This window comes from Priapulus caudatus, unplaced genomic scaffold (assembly GCF_000485595.1).
Source record: "Priapulus caudatus unplaced genomic scaffold, Priapulus_caudatus-5.0.1 Scaffold180, whole genome shotgun sequence".
Classification (NCBI taxonomy): Eukaryota; Metazoa; Priapulida; class Priapulimorpha; order Priapulimorphida; family Priapulidae; genus Priapulus; species Priapulus caudatus.
Window position 1 is genome coordinate 384,454 of NW_014577241.1, and position 5,277 is coordinate 389,730.

The 5,277-nt window shown below is 43.0% G+C and overlaps 2 protein-coding genes across 6 annotated transcripts in view; both read left to right on the top strand.

Annotated features, from left to right (window-relative positions):
• Nucleotides 1-5,277, top strand: part of LOC106806811 (U3 small nucleolar ribonucleoprotein protein IMP4-like) — a 13,593-nt gene that overhangs the window by 6,838 nt on the left and 1,478 nt on the right. The gene's annotated exons all lie outside the window — the stretch shown is intronic.
• The window catches only part of LOC106806812 (ORM1-like protein 2), a 14,915-nt gene continuing 12,170 nt past the window's right edge, over nt 2,533-5,277 (top strand). Inside the window, exon 1 of one of the 4 annotated variants that reach the window (XM_014808911.1) lies at nt 2,533-2,635. The gene's annotated coding sequence lies outside the window, so the exon portion shown is untranslated. The remainder of the gene's footprint in view (nt 2,636-5,277) is intronic. The other 3 variants (XM_014808909.1, XM_014808910.1, XM_014808914.1) reach the window with 3 other exon arrangements.

The window sequence follows — 5,277 nt, forward strand, 5'->3', positions numbered from 1 at the left end:
ACACTCTTGTATAATATACTAATGGCATGGGTCAGATATTAGTTTGTGGTTTAATGTAATTTAAGGTTAGGGTTAGGGTTAGGGTTAGGATTATGCAATCATTAATCAATTAATTATTAAGATGATCAAAGTTGGGAAACACTCAGCTAATGGAGCGTTAGCCCATAATCTGCCCTTATTTTTTCGGAAAGCGTGTTGGTTACCTCGTATTATAGAAAAAGGACGTTGTGGTGGCTCATGTTCAATGCAAAATATCTGACCCTGTACGGTCATTGATACCGTGTATTTGTAATTCTTTTTTATTCCAAATAATACGTGTACTTCAATATAGCCCTTGTATTTCTTATTAATGTTGATTTTTTAGCTCATCTGACAAGTCAAGATGGCAGCTTGTAGAATCGCTTGATCGTCCGTGTCCGTACCGTGCGGCCTCGTCCGGTCGGCCGCCAACGAGTTTGGGCACAAATTCTTGAACGGCGCGTCGATCGTATCGTCACGATATTCGGCAGCATTGGGGGGATCCTCAAAACGAGTTTTTGGGCTGTCGAAGCTGGGTAAGTCAAAGGTCAAGAGTGTAGAAAGAAGGGGGAACATTCACTCCTAACTTAAAGGTATAGGCGAGGAAATCAGAATTGCGGCCGGCAACAATCTAAAAACGCTGCGACGCTAGGCCTGCGTGATAGTCGGTGTATAGCACATGGTAGGAAAAGCCATCACTGGTGCCCGAATTGATGGTCACTGAGGTCAAAGTAACCAATGGGCACGGAGATTTTAGGCATTGTTCTGGAGGACATGTCTGACGGAGCCGATTGATAAAAGCTTTTTTGTTTCAGCGGTGACCTACGCATTTTTTGGCATTATTTGAAGGACATGAAATCTACTTTCTGCTGACCATGCGCAGAGTAGTGTGCAGATAACTCTTTTGACCCTCAAGAGGAGGGTTAACATGGATTTAGTTGACTGTCTGTCTAGAGGAGAGAAGCTGCCGGGTTTTGCTAAGTAGAATCTATACAATGCCTGGATGTGATGAGCTACAGTGTCACAGTGAATTTCGAACAGCTAAATTTGGTTAAGAAGGTTTATGCTCCTTAAATCGTATAATGTTATATGGCGATTCTGTAAGTGTCAGTATGTTACATGTAACGTATGCCGACTGCCATGCCGATGTGTTGTGGTACTGTGGAGTTTTTGCGCTAATTGGTTCAACAGGTGGCAGCTGCTCTAGTTCGCACCTGTAGGCTTGCGTAGGTAAATGGATAGGTGCTTACCTTTTCTGTCTTTGCAGATAGTCTGTTGCTAACACGTATGAATGGGATTTGCACAACGGGAGACATTACTCCCTGCACCGGCCAAATTGAATAATGACGGAAATCTCGGGTCGCAGCTCAAATCAGCGAAATGTGCTTACTGAAACAGGCAAAATGTGCAGGAATGTGTGCGCAATGTAAAAAAATATGTAAAAAATGTTATACTAAACAGCGAAATGTGCTACTAAAACAACGGAATGTGCGCAGATGGGTAAGAATGTGCGGCAATGTGCAATCAATAACTGCCTGCAAATGTATCAATGAGTAAAAAATGTTATACTAAACAGCGAGAGTGCCTATCAGAACTGTGCTTAACAGCGAAATGGGCGATGTAAGATGTGGCGCAATTGTGCATCAATATAACTGCGCGCAATCGTATTAGAAGATGTGTAAAAATAGTTATAGCTAAACACGAAATGTGCTACTGAAACAGCGGAATCTGTGCGCGACATGGGTAGAATGTGGCGCAATGCAGATATTCTACTAACACTATTTCATTTAGGTGGCAATAGTTGACTGTTCATTTGTTGATTAACCGTCGTTCCTAAAATCAATGTTTTTAAAACTCGTTCCTAGGACAAAGTTTATGGAATTCCTGGAACGAAGGTTGGGAGGAATGTCTCCCGCGGCGACCAATGCTCGTATGATGGGGAGCTTGCCATCTTTAATCTGAAAGCACTTAAAGTACGCGCGCCAGGTCTCGTGGCAACTTTTCAATACGATGCGGCCAACGAACATCTCCGTTGACGAAGGTTGCCTGATAGCACTCCTAGTGCATTCCACTTTTTCGGCGTGTATGTGAACAACATTTGGGACTAACAAGGGTTTACTAGAATCCCACCACTCCAACCCAGCAGAGTAACGCGGCAGTATGACCGTTAGATGAGGGGCTGCTCCGCTCATGCGCACTTGTATATATACGCATGTATCATATTTTTTATTATGCAGCTTAATGTTTTAAAAACATTTTTTCTGAGTTAGCGTCAATATGCATAATATAATTGGAGCATGAAAAATGAAAATGAGACTTTGCGAGAATGAAACTTATAAACCAAAAAAAAATCATTAGTACATTGGACTAGATCAGTTGTTTTTGTAGCTCATGAACAAAAAAGTGCCATGGGCGAGCAAGTACGTTGACGATGGCGATGACCTGTATTACAGATTGACACCGATTAGTTTTAATTCGGCAATAACAATGCCAAAAGATAGAAGAGAGCTAGTTTCCTGTCTATAAGCCTACACTAACGTGCAACAAATGCAACAGTAACCGAAGTCCGAGGAGATGTACGTTGTGTAAAAATCGTTCACTTAAATTTGTAGGTAAGGTTTGTAAAGCAGGGTTAGAAATTAACTTTTGAACACGGGAGTCCAACGGACTCGCTATCTCCTCAAAACAGAGGGAGTCCATCGAAGCAAAATGAGGGAGTCCGGCCAGTCGGAGGTTCAAATTAAAGATAATTAGAACAATCCACGCTGAATCAACGCATGTTACTGTATGACGTTAGTTATTTTTAAGATTCATGCCGTTGCACGTGCTGCAAATTTTACCTTGGACATTAGGCTGAAAAATACGGTAATTCCCGGGAGGCCCGTGTCTCCGGAACGAAACTTAGTCAGTAGGGCCTAAGTCGCAGGAATGTTCAGGGAGTCCATCGGCAACTCTGCACATATGTCCAAATCAGCGGAGTGCCAAGTAAATCAGGGAGTATTTGGGCCCAAGGATAGAGAACATGGTTCCCACGAATAAAACAAGTGGCAATGTGCCTAACCACTAACCCTAACCCTATACCGCTATATTTGAAACCCTTTGATTCTTATTGATGTAAATGAGCATTAGTTTATTGGGACCCATGTTCTGCTATCCTTGAAGAGTATTTGACTCGCGGACTCCGTTAATTTCGCACCCTGGTACAGTAAGAATTTTTAGACAATCATATCATGTAACCTCTTTCAAGACTAATGTATAGATTCGTTTATTCTAGCAGATGATTGAATAGTTAATCACAGTGGCTATATGCCGCGGCGCCGGCGTATATCTGTGACGGCTTGCCGGCACGGTCCTTCGATTTCCTAATGCCCGGGCAGTTTTTAAATTTAGCGTTATCTCAAGTAAACAAGGGGTTAGGGTAGAGTTAGGATTAGGGTTAGGGTTTAGGGTTAGGTTTAGGGGCTAGAGTTAGGGTTTTTGTTAGGTTTTACGGGTTAGGGTTAGAGTTAGGGTTAAGAACTGGCCGGGCTATGTTAGGAAGACGAAGACCGTGCCCAGCTGCCGGGTGATTAGCCACAGCGGTTTTGAAGTTATGGCGCCCCCGAACTTTACACTGTAACAGTATGTGTTGTGTATTTATAATTATTGTATATTGTGCCGTGCGTCCGCCGACCATGGAGCCCCGATGCCTACTCACTAGACGCTATATACTTACTAGTACCTTAGTAGAGTCTAATAGTAATACATATAATCTGATTCTAATCACTACTTATTGTCTACTACACTCCTAGTACTAGCCCACCGTTGTTAGCAAGTTCTACGAACGCGAGTTAATAATAACCGTTTAGCGCAGAAGAGGGATTTACCCTCATATCTCATAACCATGATTATTATTTATTATATATATTATTCTGGTAATATGCAATTTCATATCACCATCAGAGCTATGGCTGATAGGGTCTATGTCGCGCCCCAGGTACTGCTGGAGACGTACCCTGGTATAAATATCACTATCTTAATATGCCGGACCGTACCCTTCGTCCGTACTCCACTAACGGAGCTCTGTGGGAGTCACGCTACGCCATACTCTCTAACCCTAACCCTTAACCGGCTGCTAACCCTAACCCTAACCATATCAGCTAGATAGTTACCAGGGTATACGTTCCGGTATACCGGACCGTACCCAGGGTACGTTCCGGCAGTACCCTGGGGGATATAGACCCTATGAGCCAGAGTATGCCCTGTTCAGGGATGTGCCTAGAGTGGGCGGTGGTGGGTGGTTGTGGGTGGTTGTGGGTGCCGGGGACCTACCACAGGAATTGCATGATAGGCAATCATGCTTCTGTCAGTGATCGTTACGCAAGTGTGCACCAATGTTCTTCCATATATTATCAGGAGTCTATCAATATTGATAGACTCCTGATATTATGTATATATAGCAATACAGGGTTAGACACTAATCATTTTAGTTCATTAGTCCACAGGACTAGTAAAAGAAAAAATGTACTAGTTCTTCCAAAATTCTACTAGTCCTGCCGAAGGACTTACTAGGCGCAGAGCGACAAGCATTGTGATTTGCCAGGAGGTAGGTGGGGTAGGAGGGTGGAGCCCCCCTTCTGCTAGGGGGTACAGGGGGTCTCTCCCAGGGTACAAGGGGTGTCCCCCAGAAACGTTTTGTAAAAGACATTCAATTGTATAAAATACATGTAACTTTGATATGGATCATAAGATTAAAATTAAAATTAAATAAAATTTTAATTCGAAAATAAAATTTCGGCCTCCTTTGATGAGGAATCTGTGGATCCGTCACTTATCACAGCAAGGAATTTAGCCTCATTTATAGCTACAAACTGTTCCCGGCGGCTTGTATCGGCTATCGCCGTAATGAACCTCTGGCAGGCCTTGCGACATCTAACCCCTTGGCCTTGTCAAGCTGGCACAGCTTGACGTAATCTGTTTAGGGCCTGCCGTTTTTTCCAATAGCATGTGCATTTCTAATGGGGTTCGCCATTTACTAATCGCTGGATAGATGGCGCGCGTGCACTGTCCGGTATCACTGCTAAACAATGGCGTCTAGTTACGAAGGGGAACCCGTAAAGGTTTCACGCCTGGAAATGCTTTCCCATAGGTGGCCATACTTACGAAAAAATTCCCATAAATCAGCACAAGGTTTTTTTACAAATAATAATGCCATCCTTTGAATACACGTCGCAAGTGACAATATATATGTTATTTATACAAAAAATTCGTCCATAATTT